The 26,932-nt window shown below is 43.9% G+C and overlaps 1 long non-coding RNA gene across 1 annotated transcript; it reads right to left on the reverse strand.

The window, feature by feature from the left end:
* Window positions 1–201: 201 nt before the first annotated feature.
* On the reverse strand, window positions 202–15,647 carry LOC129387452 (uncharacterized). Its single transcript, XR_008614666.2, has 2 exons — window positions 15,375–15,647; window positions 202–350 (listed from the first exon to the last, which is right to left on the reverse strand). It is a non-coding gene; the product is annotated as an uncharacterized lncRNA (long non-coding RNA).
* Window positions 15,648–26,932: the final 11,285 nt, after the last annotated feature.

Below are 26,932 nucleotides of genomic sequence, written 5' to 3' on the forward strand. Positions count from 1 at the left end.
ATTTTCGGTTCATCTGTAGATGGCAATCGCTGTAATATGGGAGGCCAAATAACAGTACAAATATTTATTTACTCAATTTAAGAAATGAAAATTGATTTTGATATGAAAATGTGAGCACAAATTAACTAAGAGCGCCAAATATTCTCGCAGGCGCACTGTTACCCTATAAAGGATTAATTTTTCAAGGCAAAAGGCTAAGTCTGAGTTGCTTAGCTTTTTATTTTTCGCTAAATGACAGCTCAGCATGATACATAGAAGAATCTCCTAATGAAACTTGGAAGTCTTGTGGAAGCTGGAACCAGTCCACAGCCAGTCGCCCCCTCTGATCCTCCCTAGAGATATACCACTACCTGTAAAAGACAAAGTTAGTTTTTACACCAGCAGAATTTTTTTTATAGCATGGCTGTCTATAGCTCGAATCCTGGGATTTTTTTCGTCTCTATCGACAGGGAAAACCATTCTATGAATTTCGAAGTGAAAGTGTCTATCTCCTTTAGAATCACACGTACAACGTACAGCACAGCATTTGCTTGAATAAACAAAAAAACACACACATACATCCAAACCCCATGATTGATGATAAGGCGTGCGTAGACAATGCAAAGCACGTAGCACTCTCTCGCATGTGTTGCCAGTAAGACTGCTGCTACGTAAGCTGCCACTGCAACAGCAGAGTACGAATTGGGGAGTGACGTCACTAGCCTGGCAACAATGGGAAGTAAGCAGAGCTCCCTGCATATGTTTTACTATTGCGGGTGCATACGCTGCAGCGGCACCGGCAGCCTATAGACTTTCGTATATAAAATGTGAAAAACAGTTTGCAGGTCGCTCTTCACAGCTTCGCTGATTAACCGCCTTCAAAGAGTGGATTGGCCTACAATGTTTCATGACATGCATAAAACTTTTTTCATGTAAGACAAGTTTACCCCATTACCAGTTTTATATCACGACGTACTGGCAGCAAAAAGAAGTCTAATTGCCCAATAAATGTAACCTGAATGAGTAGGTTTGTCCAATGGCATTAGTTAGGGGGCTGCAAACAAATTATATTGCGCGCCTCTTTATGACAGTAACTTTTAAAGAGGGCATACAAGCAACACATAAGCAGCTTTACTAAGCCCAAATAGAGTATTTCAGCAAGTGCAGAAAGAGGAACAGGTTGTGCCACTGAGTCAGAAGAGCTCTCTTCGTAGGTGCAACTGGTCACACTGTGAGTCGTTCTGAGGGCCATAATACAGCTTGTATCTCTACAACAGTTGGCTTGTGCTAAGAGGCTAGTATTACAAAAACCATAAATACAGAAGTACATGAACTTGAACATCATAAGAAGCGCCAAGAAACGCGAACACGAAGAAGAGACACATGAAGTCGAAGGGCGCTTGACATCAACTTGAGGGTTTAATGTTGAAAAAGAGCAACGCATGTGCCCAGAAACTTCTGAAAAGAAGCAGAAGGCGCAGTTGTCACTGAAAAGAGTTCCATTGCTGCTTGAGGTAACCTTTTTCCTTGGCATGCATGGCTTGAGAAGGAGTGCTCGCACGTGTATTTGACAATTTCGGTGCTGCTTCACAAGGCGTAGAAGGTTTTCCTAGCTTGCCCGCTGCAAAGCTACAAAAGTCACGGGTGGCCTGATGCCGATCATGCGCGAGCACTGCCGACATTGATGTGCCAAATTTCTGCCTGCCCCTCCCCCCTTTAACGATATAAAAGCTGCGCAGTGCTCTCTAAATCTTTTATTGACGCTTCGGCCGGCCTGGCCCTAACATTTTCCACATAAAACTGGGATCCTGCACACCACACCCACTTTGCACATTATGTTTTGCACTCCTCGAAACATATAGTTGCTTTGTTGCGCAGCCGGTCTTGGCAGCTCCATTCACGATATTGCCCATACGTAGAAGCTTACCAGGCGCCGAAAAACGACTTGGATGCCGCATTACCCAACCACCTACTTGATCCTGTGGGAGAGGTCATAAACGCATGGTACAACCACAGGCCAGGCCTTTTTGGTTTCAAGCTGATTGTGGCATGCCTAGCTCCCCCAATTCACTTCTTTAGTGAGGCTCCTGCTACTGAAACCAACAATTCTGCGGGAAAGGCTGCATTGTGCATGCCTCGCACTTGGAAGCTGAAGGCTACGGGCATCCTGATGGTCACAAGAGTTTTGTGATAGTTCTTTGCAATACCCCTTTTCAAAATATTGTGATGGGCCAGATAATAGCTAAGGACTAGTTTTCTGTGCCGTGTATGATATCTTCAGCAACCTGACTATTATGTAAAATTTTACTGATATCGAGAAACAGGAGGCGTTCCACTTCACGTAACTCTGAGGTGAATTTGACCACTTTGCCAAAATAATAAAAAACACGAAGTAGTTGCTTCACAGGCTCTTCAAAAGGCCCAGGCCGCACATCCTTTAAAAGAACTAAGTAATCATCAACATATCTAAAAATGTGTAAAGCCTTAGCTACGCATGCTGTGTGATGGCAAGTGGAAATATATTTGACACAACAGTATAAAATATCACTTGAAAAGGAGCAATGCATGATCCAGTACAAATTCCCTCCTTTTGAAGGACACAGGTGTGATTAAAAGCGACTGCTGTAGAGCGCATATAAAATCTTTAAGATTCCATAAAGTGGACAATGTTCAAAACAGTAGAAATTTGAAAGGCAACAGGACGAGAGTCATCGATGCTTTACGGACAGCACAAAAAGGTTGGCTTTGCGGAATAGAATAGAAAAGATGATGTACTACATCAATTGAGAAGGTATATAGCGGCGCTGAGGATACTCATACATGGAATGATAACCTAAGACACTCTCCGAATTGGGCACGAAGTTCATACACTGAATGCGATTTGAGATGCTCTGACAAGAATTTAGAGATGGTCCCTTGCCATGAATCTTTCCCAGCCACAGACATCCCTGAATGGTATCCCCTTTTTGAGCATTTTTATTGAGAATGCCATCCGGGAGGTTGTTTTATTGCAATGCTTATGACCTTCTTGAAACATTGCAAGTTCATCTCATCGCCATATGCCAAAGCTTTCGCCTTAATTCTTTCCGTGAGCACTTGACGGGCATAAAATTCTTTGATACTGCTCGTTGAGCTTTTTTGAGAAGATTAACTTAGGAAGTGCCATGAATCCACCCTCTTTATCAGGAAGACCACTCAACAACGCCGCAGCTGGGGCAAAAAGGGATCCCCTTGATATATTTTTCTACGTAAAAACGCACAAAGAGGAGATAACATGTAAGGGGACTGTGGCTGAAAATATATTGATGGCAAGGTACCTGCTCTAGATTCTTACAAAAGCATCTCAAATTGCTTCAAGTATATGACCCTTACCTTGTGCCCAATTCCGACAGTGTCTTAGACAGTATTTCCAAGTATGAGTATTCTCTGCAACTGCTATACCCTATTTCTATTGATGTAGTACATTTTTTTCCTTCAATTCTACAAAGCCAACAATTTTGCGCTGCCCGTTAAAACATCAATGAATTTGGTGCTGTTGCATTTCAAAACTGTATTGGTTTGAACATTGATAACATTACAGATTTTTTAAAGATTTTACCTGTTCTCTATGCAGTCACTTGTAATAAGAGCCCTGTCATTCAGAAGGAGGGGATTTGTATTAAATAATATATCGCTCCTGTTCAAGTGATCTGTTCTTATTTTGTGACAAGCATATTTGCACATGCCTTGACACAACCTGCAGAGCTCCGATTTTACACATTTTCAGATATGACGATGATTACGTAATTATCGTAAAGGATGTGAGCCCTGAGAATTCTGAAGAGCTTGTGAACCATGTGCATCATTGTTTTCATTCCTGTGGCAAAAGGCTCAAATTCACGTCTGGGTCACCTGAAGAGGGGTGCCTTCTGTTTTTCGATAGCAGTATCATTTTTTCATGTCAGTGACGTGGGCTATTGATACCATCCACAGTCTAAAAGAACAGTCGTTAGCTACACTTTGGCCTTTCCAAAATTAAAAACGGGTATTCCAAAAAGCTACACGCACACTACTCTCAAAGTCTTGTGATCATCAGATTGCATGAAGCTTTCCCCTCAAAGTTATACACCTGCACAATGGTGCCTTTGCTGGAGAATTGTTGGCTCCTGTAGCAGGGAGCCTGATTAAAGAAGTGAATTGACGGAGCCACGCATGCCACAATGAACTTGAAACCAAAAAGCCGAACCCTGTGGTTGTGCCATAAATACATGGCCTGTCCCAGCGCCTCAAGAAGGTGACTGGGAAATGCGCCATCCTGGTCGTTTTTCCGGCGCCTGGTAAGCTTGCACGCATACGCAGTATAGTGAATGGTGCTGCTGAGGCAGGCTGCACAACAAAATACACTACACATTTCGAGAAGTGCAGAGTATGTGTCGTGTACACCGCCTCAATTTTATGCGGAAAATATTATGTCGACTATACCAGCTAGTGTATCAATGAAATATTGCGAGAGCATCCGGGCGTTGTTAAGTCATTTGCAGGGGGAAAAAGTTCGCATATCACGGCAGGCGGTGCTCGCGGAAGCCTGACTTGTAGGGCACACCTGTCATGCGCAGCTTTGCGTAGCAAACTAGAAAAAATTTCCAGACATTGTACATTAGCGACGAAACTGATAACTGCGTGATCACTCGTTCCCTGACCTTGCATGACATGGAAGAAGGATATATCAAGCGGTACTAGGATTCTCTCGGATGACAACTTCACCTTTTGCACCATTATTTTTAGGTTTCTGCGCTTTAGGTGCGTTGCTGTTTTTTTATTCATTACACCTTTCAGTTGATGTCTAGTCCCCGTCCAGTCTGCGTCTATTTGCGGGAGAAAAGCACCAGCTCGCACACATGACGAACACGAGTGTAGCTGAAGCTAATCTCTCTCAAAGGAAGGAAACGCTCATCAAGATTTTTAGTTTCGCAATAAGCCAATAAATTTCTGCAACCACATTCTGTCAACCAGTGCTCAGCAAGTATCAGCAGCTTTTAAAATGCAAGATGCCTCAAATATTTGCTTATCTAACTGCCTGGTGAACCGACTAAGCATTTGCGTGTTCCAATAACACAGAGAGCATTTAGGAGTACATCTTCAGCAGTGGCCAGCCAAGGGGCCAGCACCTTCTGGAACCTTTACAGCGTTGCGGTGCTTCCTAAGCCGGTCATTCAGGCACCTGTCTCTTTGTACGATATGGCATTTTCTACAGGGAAGTGGAATCTTGCGTAAAACCCAACACATTTCAGTTGAAGAAAGTGACATGCTCTTTAGTGCATGTACCTTGACGACCGGCGTCGTTTACCAACGTGCACATTGTTTCGACCTTTAGGGGAGCAGGAAAAACACCTACATCGCACTTGTTCGCCACCTTTCTTTAGGCGGTGGGGCACCCCGAGTACGTATGGCACAGCCACATGGCGCCCACAGGGACATGCGTTATTGCACGGTTAGCGGGCGTGCATAGGTAGTGTCGATTACTTTCTTGTTGTGCTGAGGGGAGTGCTTTTGCTGTTAAAAAATGTTGTGGGTGGTTTTGAAAAGTGTGCAGTCGTACTTAAGTTCAGACTTGCCATTAGAGGGTCGCCTGTAATTTTTGAAAAATCATATCATTCGAAACATAGCATTTTGCTGGATGTACTCTCATAGGGGCAAGAAGTCTTTGCTTGACATCCGTTTGGTGCAGTCCAAGTTAGTTGAAATACGCATAAGTCCTGAGTGCCTGAGAGCTGCTCTGGTTAAATCTTGTGGACCTGATTTCGTGCAGCGTTCAGCAAGAAGTGAGCCGTTTATGTCGCGCCGGGTCTCCCGATGGCACCTTGGTGTCAGTCACTGATAGCCTCAATAAAGAGGTATAGATGTCCTCGCAGACGCTCGGTTCAATATCGCACGTTGCAGTGGACGCCTTGTGGCTGTGCCACACTTACACCGGCTGTCCCACCACCTAAAAATGTGGTGAACAGGTGCGATGCAGGCGTTTTTTCAGCGCCAAGAAAGCTCGCAAGAACGTGCAGATTGGTAAGCAATGCCGGTAGTCAATGCACATGCACTAAACAACATGTCACCCGCTTTGTTAACTGCAATATAGTGGTGGTGTACAAGATTCCACGTCGCTGTAGAACGTGCTATATTGTATAAACAGGCAGGTGTCTGAATGAGCAGCTTACGAAGCACTGGAACGCTGTAAACACTCTAGCAGGAGCTGCCGACTTGACAGACCACTGCCGAAAATATACTCGTAAATTTTGCTCATGTTTTCATAGCATGCAAGTGCTCAGACACATCGCAAGGCTGTTAGATAGGGAAATTTTTCAGGCGTTGCGCATTTGAAAGGCTGCAGATGAATGTGTAAGCTTTTCATCACTGGCAATCCTTGCTAAAGATGCGTTGCACCTTAAGAAGGTGGTGAATGCTTTGTAATGGCCTGTTGTGGGCGCTTATCGGCTTCGTTACGCGCTCAATTGTCTCCTACGTGGAACATTCTTTGTGCATCTGTGTGCTCATTTACTTGAACATAAGGTGGCCCCTTTGCTTTTTCTCTGAACAAAATTTGTCACTTGAAGCCTAGCACTCTGTCTTGTCTCACCTTTTTCTGTTAGTCTTGCGCACCCTAGTAACTGTGTCACAATTATTGTGAGTGTCAAGGTTGACCAATCTTAATGTGAATGTTAACAATTTTTGGGCCTGTGACACATTTTGCCCATTACATTTTGAACCATTACACATATTTAAACTACACGACCATGTAGCATAAACAGAAAAAATATGTGGAAATAAAAGCTATAGCAGAGGAAATTTTTAGAGCAACAAAACAAAATAACAGGTGGTAAATATAGAGTGTTCTAAGAAAACAGAATATTGAACTTCTAGCAAAGCGAATGATGCAAGAAAAAATGCTCAGCACCAAGACATGTTATGTCTAGTTTTACAATAAACAAGAAAAAAATATGCAGAACGTATATAAACACAAATAAGCAGCAAGCTGCATAAATTTCAATAAACAATAGGCATATTTATCCATCATCATCATCATCAGCCTGGTTACGCCCATTGCGGGGCGAAGTCCTCTCCCATACTTCTCCAACTACCCCGGTCATGTACTAATTGTGGCCATGTTGTCCCTGCAAACCTCTTAATGTCATCCGCCCACCTAACTTCCTGCCGCCCCCTGCTACGCTTCCCTTCCTTTGGAATCCAGTCATCATCATCATCATCATCAGCCTAGTCACGCCCACTGCAGGGCAAAGGCCTCTCCCATACTTCTCCAACTACCCCGGTCATGTACTAATTGTGGCCATGTTGTCCCTGCAAACGTCTTAATGTCATCCGCCCACCTAACTTTCTGCCGCCCCCTGCTACGCTTCCCTTCCCTTGGAATCCAGTCCGTAACCCTTAATGACCATCGGTTATCTTCACTCCTCATTACATGTCCGCCCATGTCCATTTCTTTTTCTTCATTTCAGCAAAGATGTCATTTACCCGCGTTTGTTCCTTCGCCCAATCTGCTATTTTCTTATCCCTTAACGTCACACCCATCATTCTTATTTCCATAGCTCATTGCGTCGTCCTCAATTTCAGCAGAACCCTTTTCGTAAGCCTCCAGGTTTCTGCCCCATACGTGATTACTGGTAACACACAGCTGTTATGCACTTTTCTCTTGAGGGATAGTGGCAACCTGCGGTTCATGATTTGAGAATGCCTGCCAAATGCACCCGAGCCCATTTTTATTCTTCTGAGTATTTCAGTCTCATGATCTGGATCCGTGGTCACTACATGCCCTAAGCACATGTATTCCCTTACCACTTCCAGTGCCTCGCTACCTATCGTAAACTGCTGTTCTCTTCCGAGACTGTTAAACATTACTTTAGTTTTCTGCAGATTAATTTTCAGACCCACCCTTCTGCTTTGCCTGTCGAGGTCAGTGAGCATGCATTGCAATTGGTCTCCTGAGTTACTAGGCAAGGCAATATCATCAGCGAATCGGAAGTTGCTAAGGTATTCTCCATCAACTGTTATCCCCAATTCTTCCCACTCCAGGTCTCTGAACACCTCCTGTAAACATGCTGTGAATAGCATGGGAGAGATCGTATCTCCCTGTCTGACGCCTTTCTATATTGGGATTTTGTTGCTTTCTTTGTGGAGGACTACGTTGGCTGTGTAGCCGCTATAGATATCTACCAGTATTTTTACATATGGCTCATCTAAACCCTTATTCCGTAATGCCTTCATGACTGCTGAGGTTTCGACTGAATCAAACGCTTTCTCGTAATCAATGAAGGCTATATATAAGGGTTGGTTATATTGCGCACATTTCTCTATCACCTGATTGATAGTGTGAATATGGTCTATAGTTGAGTAGCCTTTACGGAATCCTGCCTGGTCATTTGCTTGACAGAAGTCCAAGGTATTACTGATTCTATTTGCGATTACCTTAGTAAATACTTTGTAGGCAACGGACAGTAAGCTGATTGGTCTATAATTTTTCAAGTCCTTGGCGTCCCCTTTCTTATGGATTGGGATTATGTTAGCGTTCTTCCAAGATTCCGGTACGTTCGAGGTCATGAGGCATTGGGTATATTGGGTGGCCAGTCTTTCTAGGACAGTGTTCCCACCATCCTTAAAAAAATCTGCCGTTACCAGGTCCTCCCCAGCGGCCTTCCCCCTTCGCATAGCTCCCAAGGTGTTCTTTACCTCTTCCGGCGTCACTTGTGGGATTTCAAGTTCCTCTAGAATATTCTCTCTCACCTTATCGTCGTGGGTGTTACTGGTACTGTATAAATCTCTATAGAACTCCCCAGCCACTTGAACTATCATCCATATTAGTAACGATATTGCCGGCTTTGTCTCTTAACGCATACATCTCATTCTTGCCTATTCTTCTTTCTTCTTCACTGCTTTGAGGCTTCATCCGTTCCTGAGAGCCTGTTCAATTCTATCCATATTATAGTTCCTTATGTCAGCTGTCTAACGCGTGTTGATTACCTTAGAAAGTTCTGCCAGTTCTATTCTAGCTGTAGGGTTAGAGGCTTTCATACATTGGCGTTTCTTGATCAGATCTTTCGTCTCCTGCGATAGCTTAATGGTCTCCTGTCTAACGGCGTTACCACCGACTTCTATTGCGCACTCCTTAATGATGCCCACAAGATTGTCGTTCATTGCTTCAACACTAAGGCTTAATCCTGCGTTAAAGCCAAATAGCTGTTCTGTAGCTTGATCTGGAATTCCTCTATTTTCCCTCTTACCGCTAACTCATTGATCGGCTTCTTATGTACAAGTTTCTTCCGTTCCTTCCTCAGGTCTAGGCTAATTCAAGTTCTTACCGTCCTATGGTCACTGCAGCGCACCTTGCCGAGCACGTCTACATCTTGTATGATGTCAGGGTTCGCGCAGAGTATGAAGTCCATTTCATTTCTAGTCTCACCATTCGGGCTCCTCCACGTCCACTTTCTGCTAACCCGCTTGCGGAAAAAGGTATTCATTATCCGCATATTATTCTTTTCGGCAAACTCTACTAATAACTCTCCCCTGCTATTCCTAGAGCATATGCCTTATTCCCCCACTTACTTGTCTCCAGCCTGCTTCTTGCCTACCTTGGCATTGAAGTCGCCCATCAGTATTGTGTATTTTGCTTTGACTTTACCCATCGCCGATTCCACATCTTCATAAAAGCTTTCGACTTCCTTGTCATCATGACTGAATGTAGGGGCGTAGACTTGTACTGCCTTCAATTTGTACCTCTTATTAAGTTTCACAACAAGACCTGCCACCCTCTCGTTAATGCTATAGAATTCCTGTATGTTACCAGCTATATCCTGATTAATCAGGAATCGGACTCCTAGTTCTCGTCTCTCCGCTAAGCGCCGGTAGCACAGTATGTGCCCGCTTTTTAGCACTGTATATGCTTCTCCTGCGGGACCCGCCGTGGTTACTCAGTGGCTATGGTGTTAGACTGCTGAGCACGAGGTCGCGGGATCAGATCCCGGCCACGGCGGCCGCATTTCGATGGGGGGAAATGCGAAAACACCCGTGTACTTAGATTTAGGTGCACGTTAAAGAACCCCAGGTGGTCGAAATTTCCGGAGTCCTCCACTATGGCGTGCCTCATAATCAGAAAGTGGTTTTGTCACGTAAAATCCCACAATTTATTTTTAAATTTAACTCCTGCGGGGACGGTACAGTATCCGCCTCCCGTGCAAGAGGACCGTGATTCAAATACCGGGCCGCACAATTCTCCACCGGAAAATACCAGAAAAAAACAACAACCGTGTGTTGAGTGCGGCCTGATCCCGGTGACCAGAACCGGTAACGCACACTCTCACCAGAGCAGGATTGGCCACCCTGGTGCAGTACTTGGCCACAACCTCCTATATGAACACAACAATCAAACCCCGGCCCTCAGTCCCCAGCAGCTGCAAAGGAACTGACCACGGCGGTGGTCAGACCTGCGACGCTGCAGAGGGTGCTAAGAATGCCTGGCTCCGGACAGGCCGCCATTGGAATATGAACCTGGCAACGTTTAACGCTAGAACGTTATCTAGTGAGGCGAGTCTAGCAGTGCTATTGGAGGAATTAGAGGGCAGTAAATGGGATATAATAGGGCTCAGTGAAGTTAGGAGGCCAAAAGAAGCATATACAGTGCTAAAAAGCGGGCACGTCTTGTGCTACCTTGGCTTAGCAGAGAGACGAGAACTAGGAGTCGGATTCCTGATTAATAAGAACATAGCTGGTAACATACAGGAATTCTATAGCATTAACGAGAGGGTGGCATGTCTTGTTGTGAAACTTAATAAGAGGTACAAAATGAAGGTTGTACAGGTCTACGCCCCTACTTCTAGTCATGATGACCAGGAAGTCGAAAGCTTCTATGAAGACGTGGAATCGGCGATGGGTAAAGTCAAAAGAAAATACAGTATACTGATGGGCGATTTCAATGCCAGGGTAGGCAAGAAGCAGGCCGGAGACAAGTCAGTGGGGGAATATGGCATAGGCTCTAGGAATAGCAGAGGAGAGTTGTTAGTAGAGTTTGCAGAGCAGAATAATATGCGGATAATGAATACCTTTTTCCGCAAGTGGGTTAGACGAAAGTGGACGTGGAGGAGCCCGAATGGTGAGACTAGAAATGAAATCGACTTTATACTCTGCGCGAACCCTGGCATCATACAAGATGTAGACGTGCTCGGCAAGGTGCGCTGCAGTGACCATAGGATGGTAAGAACTCGAATTAGCCTTGACTTGAGGAGGGAACGGAAGAAACTGGTACATAAGAAACCAATCAATGAGTTAACGGTAAGAGGAAAACTAGAGGAATTCCGGATCAAGCTACAGAACAGGTATTCGGCTTTAACCCAGGAAGAGGACCATAGTGTTGGAGCAATGAACGACAATCTTATGGGCATCATTGAGGAGTGCGCAATAGAAGTCGGTGGTAACGCCGTTAAACAGGAAACCAGTAAGCTGCCGCAGGAGACGAAAGATCTGATCAAGAAACGCCAATGTATGAAAGCCTCTAACCCTACAGCTAGAATAGAACTGGCAGAACTTTCTAAGTTAATCAACAAGCGTAAGACAGCGGACGTAAGGAACTATAATATGGACAGAATTGAACAGGCTCTCAGGAACGGAGGAAGCGTAAAAGCAGGGAAGAAGAAACTAGGAATAGGCAAGAATCAGATGTGTGCGTTAAGAGACAAAGCCGGGAATATTGTTACTAATATGGATGAGATAGTTCAAGTGACGGAAGAGTTTTATAGAGATTTATACAGTACCAGTAACACCCACGACGATAAGGTGAGAGAGAATAGTATAGAGGAACTTGAAATCCCACAAGTAACGCCCGAAGAGGAAAAGAACGCCTTGGGAGCTATGCAAAGGGGGAAGGCAGCTGGGGAGGATCAGGTAACAGCAGATCTGTTGAAGGATGGTGGGAACACTGTCCTAGAAAGATTGGTCGCCCTATATAAACAATGCCTCATGACCTCGAACGTACCGGAATCTTGGAAGAACGCTAACATAATCCTAATCCATAAGAAAGGGGACGCCAAAGACTTGAAAAATTATAGACCGATCAGCTTACTGTCCGTTGCCTACAAAGTATTTACTAAGGTAATCGCAAATAGAATCAGGAATACCTTAGACTTCTGTCAACCAAAGGACCAGGCAGGATTCCGTAAAGGCTACTCAACAATAGACCATATTCACGGTATCAATCAGGTGATAGAGAAATGTGCGGAATATAACCAACCCTTATATATAGCCTTCATTGATTACGAAAAAGCATTTGATTCAGTCGAAACCTCAGCAGTCATGGAGGCACTACGGAATCAGGGTGTAGATGAGCCATATGTAAAGATACTGGAAGCTATCTATAGCGGTTCCACAGCCGCCGTAATCCTCCACAAAGAAAGCAACAAAATCCCAATAAAATAAGGCGTCAGACAGGGAGATACGATATCTCCAATGCTATTCACAGCGTGTTTACAGGAGGTATTCAGAGACCTGGAGTGGGAAGATTTGGGGATAAAAGTTGATGGAGAATACCTTAGCAACTTGCGATTCGCTGATGATATTGCCTTGCTTAGTAACTCAGGAGACCAATTGCAATGCATGCTCACTGACCTGGAGAGGCAAAGCAGAAGGATGGGTCTGAAAATTAATCTACAGAAAACTAAAGTAATGTTTAACAGTCTCGGAAGAGAACAGCAGTTTACGATAGGTAGCGAGGCACTGGAAGTGGTAAGGGAATGCATCTACTTAGGGCAGGTAGTGACCACGGATCCGGATCATGAGACTGAAATAACCAGAAGAATAAGAATGGGCTGGGGTTCGTTTGGCAGGCATTCTCAAATCATGAACAGCAGGTTATCACTATCCCTCAAGAGGAAAGTGTATAACAGCTGTGTCTTACCAGTACTCACCTACGGGGCAGAAACCTGGAGGCTTACGAAAAGGGTTCTGCTGAAATTGAGGACGACGCAACGAGCCATGGAAAGAACAATGATAGGTGTAACGTTAAGGGATAAGAAAAGAGCAGATTGGGTGAGGGAACAAACCCGGTAAATGACATCTTAGTTGAAATAAATAAAAAGAAATGGGCATGGGCCGGACATATAATGAGGAGGGAAGATAACCGATGGTCATTAAGGGTTACGGACTGGATTCCAAGGGAAGGAAAGCGTAGTAGGGGGCGGCAGAAAGTTAGGTGGGCGGATGACATAAGGACGTTTGCAGGGACAACATGGCGACAATTAGTACATGACCGGGGTAGTTGGAGAAGTATGGGAGAGGCCTTTGCCCTGCAGTGGGCGTAACTAGGCTGATGATGATGATGATGATGATGCTTCTTTTGTCCTCCCAACCTCACTAAGCCCTATTATATCCCATTTACTACCCTCACTAGATAACGTTCTAACGTTAAACGTTGCCAGGTTCAGATTCCAATGGGCGGCTTGTCCGGAGCCAGGTATTCTAGCACCCTCTGCTGCGTCACAGATCTGACCGCCGCCGTGGTCAGTTGCTTCGCGGCTGCTGGAGACTGAGGGCCGGGGTTTGATTGTTGTATTCATATAGGAGGTTGAGGCCAAGTGCTGCACCAGGGTGGCCAATCCTGCTCCGGTGAGAGAGTGCTTTGTCGGTTCTGGTCACCGGGATCAGGCCGCACTGCAGGCCTGTTTGTGCAATTTTCTCAACACACGCTTTTTTTAATTTTCCGTGGAAAATTGCGCGGCCCCGGGATTTGAACCACGGTCCTCTTGCACGGGAGGCGGATGCGCTACTGCCCCCGCAGGAGTAGTACGCCTTATTGAACCTACAGTGGTGCCTTATTTGATCAGTCAAAGTGGACCAATCCGAGCTCGGTTATACCGGACGGATGGCACTCGGCTAGAGAACCTGGTATTTATGACCTGCACATGTGTGGCCATATATATATATATATATATATATATATATATATATATATATATATATAGATTCTTTAGGAGGGTTCCCATACAGTGATAAACTAAAGGAAAAGACAATAAAAAGGCGGCAGAAAAAGAAACAAAAGGACGCAAAAAAAGGGAAGAGAACAGGTGATTTGAACTCGTGACCCTTGGATGTTATGCTATGACAGGGTGCTATGACTGATAATGTTCTATATATATATTCATCTCGTCTATGGGATCTAATGCGAGCGCTGTTGCTTTGTATCTGCATGTAGTAGTTAAGAGAGCCAGCTTAAGGGAAGAGAAGAAAAACGGTTACCTTGAAGCGCCAAAGCTCCTGCCCCGAGCCTCATACTTACGTGGAAAGGGACTGACGTTGTCCGCGATGGTCGATTTGGCGTACTTTCTTGGAAAAATGGCCGCCCGTGGAGACAAGCGAACTTGAGCGGCTTTACAGGCTAGGAAAAGCTTGATCACGTGCTTGAGGGAGACTTGAGGCTTGAGGGAAAGCTTCGTTAACAAACGATAACATGGCAATCAGCACTCGAATACGACGAGAGAAATTATTGAGACGTGGAAAGTTCGCTTGAACTAAGTATGGTTCTCGAGACAAATGCTTGTAAGTATTGAACTTTTTAAAAGGTGAGGAGAATATTCGCTCACCGAGAGGAGAGCCTCCGCACAAGACCACTGCCAGGCACCTTAATGAGACATGGGTAGCTTTGTGGCCGGAACAAAGCCTCCCTTCTCTGCCGGCAATGCGCAGAAAACGTGCTTTCCGATCGCTCAAGGTTGTGTGGACATAGTGTAGCTCTAGCGTTCAGGAAAAGCTTAAACAGGTGCGAGTGCGGCATGCATAGCGTGGGAAACTTGCCAGAGTAAATATCTCAAGGACTGCTGCTTACTAGGGCGAAATACCTTCGTGTAATTATAATAACTCTAATAGGACTACATTTAAAAAAAGGAACTGCCCAGGGGGCTGTACTACGAGTGCTATGACTGATAATTGTCGATATATATATATATATATATATATATATATATATAGATATATATATATATATTCATCGCATCCATGGGATCGAATGCGAGCGCTGTTGCTTTGTCTTTGCGTGTAGTAGTTAAGAGAGCCAGTTTAAGGTAAGAGAAGAAGAAAGGAAAGGAAAATTTCTGAAGCAAAATTGCAGCACCGTAGTCTTAAAGCGCACCCGCGGTAGCGAAACGGAAGGCGATATAAGCGTGCGTGGCCATGATACGCACACGACAAACTGCCTTAAAATATTTAGACTTGAGGGAAAGCTTCGTTAACAAACGATAACACGGCAATCAGCACTCGAATACGACGAGAGAAATTATTGAGACGTGGAAAGTTCCCTTGAACTAAGTATGGTTCTCGAGACAAATGCTTGTAAGTATTGAAATTTTTAAAAGATGAGGGGAATATTCGCTCACCGAGAGGACAGCCCCCGCACGAGACCACAGCCAGGCACCTTACTGAGACATGGATAGCTTTGTGGCCGGAACAAAGCCTCCCTTCTTAGCCGGCCATGCGCAGAAAACGTGCTTTCCGATCGCTCAAGGTTGTGCGGACATAGTATAGCTCTAGCGTCCAGGAAAAGCTTAAACAGGTGCGAGTGCGGCATGCATATCGTGGGAAGCTAGCCAGAGTAAATATCTCAAGGACTGCTGCTTACGAGGGCGAAATACCTCCGTGTAATTATAATAACTCTAATAGGACCTTTTGAAAAAAAAAAAGAACTGCCCAGGGGCTGTACTACGAGTGCTATGACTGATAATTATATATATATATATATATATATATATATATATATATAGCATATATATATAGCATACGTAACCCTTAATGACAATCGGTTATCTTCCCACGTCATTACGTGTCCTGCCCATGCCCATTTCTTTTTCTTGATTTCAACAAAGATATCATTAACCCGCGTTTGTTCCCTCACCCAGTCTGCTCTTTTCTTATCCCTTAACGTTACACCCATCATTCTTCTTTACATAGCTCGTTGCGTCATCCTCAATTTAAGCAAAACCCTTTTCGTAAGCCTCCAGGTTTCTTCCCCATACGTGAGTACTGGTAAGACAGAGCTGTTATATACTTTTTTCTTGAGGAATAGTGGCAACCTGGGGTTCACAATTTGAGAATGCCTGCCAAATGCATCCCAGCCCATTTTTATTTTTCTGACTATTTCAGTCTCATCATCCGGATCCGCGGTCACTACCTCCCCTAAGTAGATGTATTCCCTTACCACTTCCAGTGCCTCGCTACCTATCGTAAACTGCTGTTCTCTTTCGAGACTGTTAAACATTATTTTAGGTTTCTGCAGATTAATTTTTAAACCCACCCTTCCGCTTTGCCTGTCCAGGTCAGTGAGCATACATTGCAATTGGTCTCCTGAGTTACCAGGTCTCTGAATACCTCCTTTAAACACGCTGTAAATAGCATTGGAGAGATCGTGTCTCCATGCCTGACGCCTTTCTTTATTGGGATTTTGTTGCTTTCTTTATGGAGGAATACGGTGGCTGTGGAGCCGTAATAGATATCTTTCAGTATTTTTACATGTGGCTCGTTTACACCCTGATTCCGTAATGCCTCCATGACTGCTGAGGTTTCGACTGAATCAAACGTTTTTTTCGTAATCAATGAAAGCTATATATAAGGGTTGGTTATATTCCGCACATTTCTCTATCAGCTGATTGATAGTGTGAAAATGGTCTATTATTGAGTAGCCTTTACGGAATCCTGCCTGGTCCTTTGGTTGACAGAAGTCTAAGGTGTTCCTGATTCTATTTGCGATTACCTTAGTAAATACTTTGTAGGCAACAGACAGTAAGCTGATCGGTCTATAATTTTTCAAGTCTTTGGCGTCCCCTTTCTTATGGATTAGGATTATGTTAGCATTCTTCCAAGATTCCGGTACGCTCGAGGTCATGAGGCGCTGCGTATATAGGGTGGTCAGTCTTTATAACAATGCGCCCACCATCCTTCAACAAATCTGCCGTTACCTGATCCTCCCCAGCTGCCTTCCCCCTTTGCATAGCTCCCAAGGCATCCATTACTTCTTCCGGCGTAACTTGTGTGATTTCAAATTCATCTGGACTATTATCGTCGTGGGTGCTACTGGTACTGTATAAATCTCTATAGAACTCCTCAGCCACTTGAACTATATCATCCATATTAGTAATGATATTGCCGGCTTTGTCTCTTAACGCACACATCTGATTCTTGCGTATTCCTAGTTGCTTCTTCACTGCTTTTAGGCTTCCTCCGTTCCTGAGAGCATGTTCAATTCTAGCCATAATATATTTTCTTATGTCAGCTTCATACATTGGCGTTTCTTGATCAGATCTTTCGTCTCCTGCGATAGCTTACCGGTACCCTGTCTAACGGAGTTACCACCGACTTCTATTGCAGACACCTTAATGATGTTCCTAGGATTGTCGTTCATTGCTTCAACACCAAGGTCCTTTTGCCGAGTTAAAGCCGAATACCTGTTCTGTAGCTTGATCCGGAATTCCTCTTGTTTCCCTCTTACCGCTAACTCATTGATTGTCTTCTTATGTATCAGTTTCTTCCGTTCCCTCCTCAAGTCTTGGCTAATCCGAGTTCTTACCATCCTATGGTCACGGCAGCTCACCTCGTCGAGCACGTTCACATCTTGTATGATGCCAGGGTTACCTCAGGGTATAAAGTATATTTCATTTCTAGTCTCGCCATTCGGGCTCTTCCACGTGCACTTTCCGCTAAGCCGCTTGCGGAAGAAGGTATTCATTATCCGCATATTATCCTGTTCTGCAAACTCTACTAATAAGTCTCCCCTGCTATTCCTAGAGCCTATGCCATATTCGCCCACTGACTTGTCTCCAGACTGCTTCTTGTCTACCGTAGCAAAGTCACCCATCAGTATAGTGTATTTTGTTCTGACTTTACCCATCGCCGATTCCACGTCTTTATAAAAGCTTTCGACTTTCTGGTCATCATGACTGGATGTAGGGGCGTAGACCTGTACGACCTTCAATTTGTACCTCTTATTAGGTTTCACAACAAGACCTGCAACCCTCTCGTTAATGCTATATAATTCCTGTATGTTAACAGCTATTTCGTAAATAACCAGGAATCCTACTCCTAGTTATCGTACCGGTAAGCACCGGTAGCACAGTATGCGCCCGCTTTTTTGTACTGTATATGCTTCTTTTGTCCTCCTAACCTCACTGAGTCCTATTATATCCCATTTACGACCCTCTAATTCCTCCAAAAGCACTGCTAGACTCGCCTCACTAGATAACGTTCTAACGTTAAACGTTGCCAGGTTCAGATTCCAATGGCGGCCCGTCCACACTGAATCTTGATTTAGCAGTGATAAATAATATATCCATAGACTTATCCAGGAATGATACCGAGATGCTACTTTTGTGAACACATACACTTCAGTCATAGCTGGCGCGACCATGCGATTACACGCCGTGCTGCTGCAGCCATAGCCACGAGGCCCTGCATTTCTGGATGCTCCTGCCGGACGTGGAGACTGTTGCAGGTGACGGACTCGCCTCTACATGTTCTGTGTTAACTTATAGCAGTGGCACTTTAAAGATGTCACATTGTGAGCACATGCAAGGAGCACTTAAAGACAGTCACGAAAACAATGTTCGCCCCCTTGGAGGGTGGGAACAAAGCACAAGCTCGAAGTCACTGATGAATATCGTGAAAGTAGGGATCGCTTCATGACAGTAGAATTTTCAACAGACACGCAGTAACAGTATATCTTAAAGAAATGTTTGTTTACGTAACATTTCATTTTTTTCCATTACATAGCTTAAGCCACTTTACCTTGTCCTGCTTAAGGACGTCAAAGTTATGTCTACACACCTTGTCTCTAAAAGTAAGCTCTTGTACCAAGCTGTAATTGTTTACATTTTTTTCTCTATCAGTGCTCGCAAACTGAAAACCGCGTAAGCATATATAATTTACAGCCTCGAAAGATATGTAAGTGAGGAAACGCTCCTCGATATCTTCAGTTTCGCAACAAGCCCACAAGTTTGCACTAGCAAATACTCTCCACCAACGCACAGCAAACATCAGCAAAGGTTTCACTGTCGTAGTGGAATTTCTATTTTTAACTTCGCAAGGCGCTTTACGCACACACTAGAAGCACGCACAATGCGCGTGTAGTTAGCAAGCACGATAACTGACGTCTTAAATGGCGCGACGCGGTCGAAAAAACGCCCTCCAAGTTGCCGGTGCTGTAAAGTTGCTCCCAGCATATATGACGTTGCGTAGTGGACGAGCTTAGGCACGCATACGGTTTGGAGCGCACTCCATGGCATTAAAATCGTTGATCACATTTGCCTGGCGCGTCACGCATACGGTTTGTTTGGAGCGAGACACAACCCAACTTTTAATTCTCTCCCGCGCGCCATCTAAGTCCTATTATATTACAGAAAACAAAAAAATACGATGAGACAGACACATCGTAGCGGGTCGCACGACTGACCGGCTCGTTGAAAATGGAGAAACAGGATTGATAGATGGCTGCTATGAGCGGCCATCTTAAACGGGTCGGTGGGTGGCTCTATCTGCAGACTTGTGAGGCGGTTATGGCCTCTGTTGACCTGAAATAATAACCAGTACACTTTCATTTTGTGCCTTGTTGCTCCCAGCTACACATAGAGATGTTGCAATACAAAAGTAGTTATCGCAATGTCTATATTATCCGCCATACTTAAGAGCAGAAATAAATTCTATGACGTGTTTGTGATTTGTAGTAGGTTCCGGCGTATAGAGAGAGCAAACGCATGGCCTTTGAGATATGTGTATGCAATTCTTAGAGACCGTCGCCTGGACGTAATTTGAACGACTTGGAGTTCGCTCAGCTGTTTTGTAGCCCATCCACGACACTTGCACTAGTGCCTGTGCGACCGGCGCCATTCCTTCGCTTTAAATATCTTGCTGCTGTCGCCAACTTCTACTCTAGCCGTAGAAATTATTGAAACGATCTCGGAGGTACACATATGCAGGGTGCGATGTTTCCGTGGCCGTTGTAGCTGTTTCAATCGTAAAGCGTCAAATCTGCAAGGATTCATCGCTTGTTTGGCGCAGGATACACCCGTGTCGTCCGCCCTTCTGTCGTCCATGCATTCTGTGCTGATCGTGCGACCCAAGAAGATTCCTAAAAAAACACGTCTTTGCAGCCTAAATGTGTCCTACTTAGCTTGATCCAGAAATGTGCGGCGGTGTCTAATGTGTTTGGAGCCAAATGCTACTGCGCCATCCAGCGAATAGGCGCGGCTGCTTACTCGCAGTTTTTCATAGTATTTCTTCTTTATCTTTGTGATTTAAGTGCATCTGGGATAGAACCCATAATGCGGTTGCATGAGGTTATTTTGTGATTGTGTAATATTGTGTCTTGTTCGCCTTCTTCAATGAGAAGCTTTTTAAAGATGTTTTTGTTTGACAGTAAAATGCCTGTAGCGGAGTTGAAACAATCCAGCTTTTTATTCCTTAAAAATTGGCGTGAGTGGTGATTTTACAAGATCATAGCGATCCAGCTATGGATATCGAACTATAGAGCGAAATTATCTAAACTTGTTACAGCGCGTGAATCTCGCGATGATGTGTCAGAATCTCGGCATGTTTTCAGTGCTGAGGACCTTGCACCATCTTAAAGGTAAATGTAATAGTTTACTTATCTGAAGTAGTGTACATAACTGATTTCTTTCATTTGTTCGAAGCACAAAATTTTTATCCATGCAGTGTTGGCTTTTCGAGCTGAGAAACCATTCTGAGATATTATTCAGCAGTACGCGTTGCATCGTTTAGACATGAAGTAGGCAGTAATATGGGTTGTTTCGTGTAATTCCTCGGTTCATGTAATTAGATCAGTACGCAAAATCTTATTCATCCATCGCCCGCAGTTTGTAGGTTATGATGTACAAAAGCACAAAAACCTTTTCAGCTTGTGTTGAACGTATGTGATTTTTAGTTTGATACTTGGCTTGGCCACCAAATTATTGTGTATGTGGAATGTTTATATGCGTTTGTCTGGACAACCGGGCTGAACATGATTTGAGCAACAATCTGCTCACTAAAATATAAGCTCCTGGATCACACTACTGCTAAAATGATAGATTTACTGAGCGAACGTGTGTGTGCTTTTCTGAGTTACACAGTTGCCAAATCATCTATATGTACAGCCTTTTGTGTTTAGCATTTACTCTTCCCTTCGCATTGCGAAATTCTTATCTCGTTCTCACATAGTGTTTACTATGTTGTAACGTAAGTAAACTAAACCAATATGAAACACAAATCCTACACCTGAGTACCGGCTTTCAGCACATCACTCAATTCATTTTATGAAAGCTAGAATCAGAAACTTTCATTGTCATGACTGTTCTTTGTTTTATGTCTTTCTACGAAGTGTAGGAATGGTACGCATTCATTAGTAATTACATTATTATGTATTAAAACTACGTGTTTTCTAGAGCTTCACATCCGCGTGGAAGTGGCAGACTAGAAGAAAACAAGCGTAATATAGACGCAGTTGTTTGTCCGCCGTTACTTAACTATTTCCCATGGAACTTTTGCTTGGCCCAAAGAAAACAAGCAATAGTAATCGAAGTTTTCGTTTTTGTGGTAAAAGTTGTATTGAAGGGTATTTAAGGAAGAAAACTTAATTGAAATTTGACACAGCCTGAAAATATATATATTAGAAAGTATCATCAATTTATGAAGAAGCTTTGTCAGGTATCCAGTAATTTTGGAAGAAAATGCGCAACTTCCTGGTTATTGAATATTTCGTGGTAATTTTAATGTATGCAATGTCATAATTCAGCTTATCTTTACTGTCATAAGTTGCAGGCGCAGCTCTCCTGTAATTTTTCCAATGTAATGACTCCTTCCTTTAAAATATTCAGTTTGCCAGTCTATCTTCCTGTTGCCACATTGAATCATTGGAGTTTTTGCATGCTTTGTACCTTTCCAGAATTTTCTTTGGTCCGCATCTTCATCACAACTGCTCCACACCTACGTCCAGTTCACACCATCCTGACTGAATACGTCTCTTTCATCGAGACACCGAGACATTTAAATATTGCTTTTGTCTAAACTATAGAACTGTGCTACACTTTACCGAGTCATGGTCATTCTTTGTCACCTGCTGAATTACTCTGGTATATTTTGATCACTGGTCTCGCATTGCATCTTCTTTCGCGTTCGCTTTATTTCTTTGCTGAGTTTTTATTCTGTACTCTGCATTCCTTCAACAGCCCTTCAGAGCTATTGCAGGAATAGTATTTTGAAGTAAATAAAAGAAAGAGATTTCCATCTATTGGCTGTGATAATTTGAAAGCAGGCAAATTACTACTAAAACAATCTTACAATAACCAGGAAGGACGTCTATAAACCTATGCCCTACTTGGTGTGCAAAAGCTAAATTCACACCACAACATAAAGCCACGCGCGCCAGACAAGTACCAAACCAAGTAACACTACACTACCGTGGCGTGCGCACCAGGTAGCCCTACACCATCTTGGTGTGTATACCGGATGAAATCAGACCACTCTGATGTGCTTGGCAGGTAGCATCAGACTGTGCTGGTGCTTAAACTAGAAAATACCGGAATACACCAAAGGATCCTGGTGTAATTTTTTCACCTGGGTACATCTTGAAACTACTCAGACAGATGTAGATGTCCGGACAGTGCATCGAAAAAAGCATTGTAAACCTAATTGATACAATTTCTTGCTGATCATGTACATTCTAAAGAACGATTGTGCAACAATGCACAATTATATCGCGGCTGCCTCAAATAACATTCTCCATCAGTTATTTTAGTATTTTGGTTGGTCGCTTTGTGATATCCCTCGGGAAACTTTTTCAATATCGTATTCTCTCTTCTTGTGCCACATGTATGATTATCATTAATACCCATTACACATAAACAATTATATTAGAAGAATTTTTAGTGTGCTATACGGATTCCATTCACGCTATTGGTCTGCCGACACCCACTGATAGAAAGTGTGTGGTGCTTTCAACATGCTGACGGGCACGAAGTTTACCACAAGCACTGTAGTGTAGTAGCACATAGATGTCTAGCATGTTTTACAATCACCATCAGCGTTTCCAAGGTAAGTTGAATTCAATATTAATTTTCATGTGCTGCACACGGGAATTGGGAGGAGCAAAAGCACCACTGAAGCAGCTTGACCGGTTCCCCCTGCCTGCAACGGGTAGCAAAGCAGTGAAATCTTATTGTAAGAAAACACCAAGGAGATACTGAATTCATCACAATAATAAAAAAAGATAATAATACTTCTCACAAATTTAGTAGGGTGAAATAGTTAAGTTAATTATTTAGGTTAATTAGGCATCACGAAAAAATTCAGTTATAGTTAGAAACTTACATGTGCCCCTGTGTTTATATATGTAAAAATGGGACCCCAGTGACACTATTTGGAAAATGAATGGATCATATCACAGTATGAACCTGCCATCATCACTGTGTCACTACTATTCCATAAGCCACCTATGATTTTCTCACTGTAGCATACATTTACCCATTGTCCTCCCACTATGTGCCCACCATTCATCCAGTACACCTACCATTCACCTAGCATGCACACCATTCACCCACCATTTACACAAGTCACCCAGCATGCATCCGACTATCCATGCAGCACGCGCACTGTTCCCCCAGCACATTCATCATTCTCCCCCCATTTACACAGGTCCACCAATATGTATCCCACCATCCACCCAGCACACCCGCCATTCACTCAGCACGCACACCATTGAGACAAGTCACCCAGTATATATGCCACTGATACATCCCAACATCTAGCACTGCATCCACCGTCCACCCAATATACCCACGATGAATTCCATCATGCCCACAATCCTGCCCAGCGCATTTTCCACAACTCTCTCTTTCTCCCCAGCGTAAAATTCTTTATGGACAATGCTGGGATTTTCATAAGGCAGTGGTGCAATGCTCCGCAGTACTACAGGAATAAATGATGAGTGTTATTATGTCAGAATGATGTGGTTCGAATCCACATACATACATGTTCGTCAGAGTCAAGTTAGCGTATTTAGTGAACGCTTTGCATGGATTAGCATGACAAAGCTTTGCAGCTGAAAGATGCCGAAAATCTGCAACGACTTCGGAAACAAATTGTCAACCATGGTCAATGGTAATACGAGGAAGAACACTGCGCAAGATGGCATAGCTACGTAACAGCCCTCCAGAAATGGGGGACGATTGAATGCGCCCTCACATGTGATTGACATAAAATTTTGTAGCCATTACAATTCGGCATTTGCGAAAAAAGCTGAAACGTGTAACGCCCCCATCGTCGAAGAGTGCTGTATAAGGGTTGTAACGGTGGTCGAATGCAGCTCGTAGGGGGCATTTCTGACACGCAATATAGCATCCAGGCACCCACTGTATGTAGTCGCACGAACATTTAATTAAAGGCAGCATGCCGATTATTGATTATGAGACGGTTTTATTTGTTTTTACTCTTGAACCGAGTTGTCTTCAATAATCATGGCGGCTGCTCGGTGTCCCATCATCATAAGTGGCGCATTAAGGTTTCCCGCCGGAAGGTGCATCGATGAGGCATCCACAACTCGCAGTTTTTTAACGCCTCCAAGCACCCTGCGAAATGTATTCAATGGCACAGGGTTAGAACCAGCACATTCAGAATTTAACGTGGGAAGCTGCGTCACAGTAAATAACATATAATTCCACCTCCATTACCACCACACCCACCCTTATAAAGAAAAACCCCTCTTAGCAGATATACGCGAATTCAAGAGTCATTTATTTATTCAGTTGCCGTTGGCAAGTGGGTACAATGTTAATATATGCGGTAGTAGCAGCAATAAGAACAATACAATGCATTTGACAACGACAACATGAGTGATACAGCATGGATGCAATTTTCTACTAGCCACATTCGAAGCGCGGCTTTTGCAAACGTCGCTAATGGCGACAGCACAGTGCAGAAGACGATTGGAAAGCAAAAATGTACACGAGAGCAAACTAGTCATGATAAGTTTTGGTGTTTTAAAATTTAATTCCGACTTTGTGATTCAGCGACTTGAAAATTGAATAACTGTCCCCACTTTCTGATTATCTGAATACAGCCACTTTCAAGTAATTGGTCTAAGAGGCTCGAAAGGATAGTAGAGCTCCATACCGCCGCGGGTGATCGCATTTTCTCTGCCCTCGTGTGCAGGTAAACGCACGCTAAACGTTGTTTCTTTATTTCATCTTTTTGGAGCGCGCCGCTCAACCGTAACCTCGTATTCGACTCCTGTTATTTCTCTTATGGCCAACCTGGTTGGAGCTCCAAGCAGTCACTGTTAAAGATACACAAATTCACTCCCCTTATCATAGGGCAGAATAGGGGCAACCTGTGAGCGTTCGACTTTCACTTTCGTTTTCTTTTCACCTGTGTGTTTGAGAAGTACGATATATGGTAATTGTAAAAGACGTTTTTAGCAACGTTTGTGTGTAAAGAAACACTGGCCCATTTAAGTAAAACAACCTTCGTGCGAGCATAAATGTGCAATACGCTGAGCTGTACGAGGAAAGAAAATGAAAATGAAAGAAATTTATTTTTGAATTCAGATGGTGCACCCTTTAGCAGTCCGTCTATGCAACAAATAACATGAAAGTTTTAGGAAAGCTGCGCCAGAAATATAGAAAATACCCTGCTCTGCTTTGATATAGTGGCTGCGTTATTATACGGTGATCTATAGGAACTGAAAAAGCAGTGACAGGTATTGATACTTCGTAGATATTACAGTGTCAAGCTCCGCGGCCGTTGAGCAATTTGGCATGCCACCAGGCAGAGCGGTGTTTTCGCTCACGGAAGGTGCATTGCATCGTCGACGTTAGGAATAACTTCGTTTTGTGTGAACACGCATAGGCCAACACTGTCCATAAATTTGGAGACGACCTAGACACCGGTAACTGACGATCCTACATCCATAACGTAAGCTACCTGTATTTGGTCGTGTAACCATAGCGTGCTGTCACAAGCGGCCTCAAATATCCTGCGTGCACGCCGAATTGCGGAGAATAGTGCTAAAGTAATTAGATAATGTTAAAAGTTAAGGTGAACAGATGTGATGTCACCATAATTAATTTTGTGCTTGTTCTTACCTAAGTCTGGCATCTAGCACGGCCTGTGGATGCGTCCCCATGGGCGCAGTGCAGCAAGGGTGCCAACCGCTGAGTGTAGTGTGCTGCACAAAACAACGCAGGTACGAGTCACTCCACAACGGTCCTGCCGACTCGCACGCTGGCAGGGCGGTGTCCCAAATGGCCGCGTCGGCATTCTTCATAGCTTGTGTTTTCAATGTCTGCACGGCGATCTTGGCGCCTGAAAGGATGCGCAAGTAAACACCAAATAACATGAAACATCCGGCCCGACGCAAGTCACCAACGTTGAAATTGGTGATGCACTACTCTGCAAAATTAAGGCGCCGTCAAAGCCATAGACGGATAAACTCTAGCCGGAGGCAAGGTGCACACAGTCGACCGGTGACGTCGTACGCATGTATGAGCGTCCAGTTTCTGTGTAGCTTGCTATGATTCCAAAACTACTGAAGAATTTCCGCTAGTATATTGCTAAATTAAATTGAATTCTAGGGTTTTACGTGCGAAAACCACGACTTGATTATGAAGCACGTTGAAGTGGGGGACTCCGGAAATTTTGACCACCTATGTTGCTTTACGTGGACCTAAATAAAAGTATACGGGTGTTCTCGCATTTCGCCCCCATCTAAATACGGCCGCCATGGCCAGGATTCGATCTCGCGACCTCGTGCCTAGCAGCCCAACACCATAGCCACTAAGCAAACACGGCGGTTCAGTATATTGTTACGTGCTCGCTTTACCTCCTCGCAGATTAAGTGCTACGTACTTTGTTTCTAAATTGCGGGCCGCATTTGGAAAAATTCAAGAGCGCGTGCTGG

The sequence above is a fragment of the Dermacentor andersoni genome, chromosome 2 (genome assembly GCF_023375885.2).
Source record: "Dermacentor andersoni chromosome 2, qqDerAnde1_hic_scaffold, whole genome shotgun sequence".
In the NCBI taxonomy this organism is placed as follows: Eukaryota; Metazoa; Arthropoda; class Arachnida; order Ixodida; family Ixodidae; genus Dermacentor; species Dermacentor andersoni.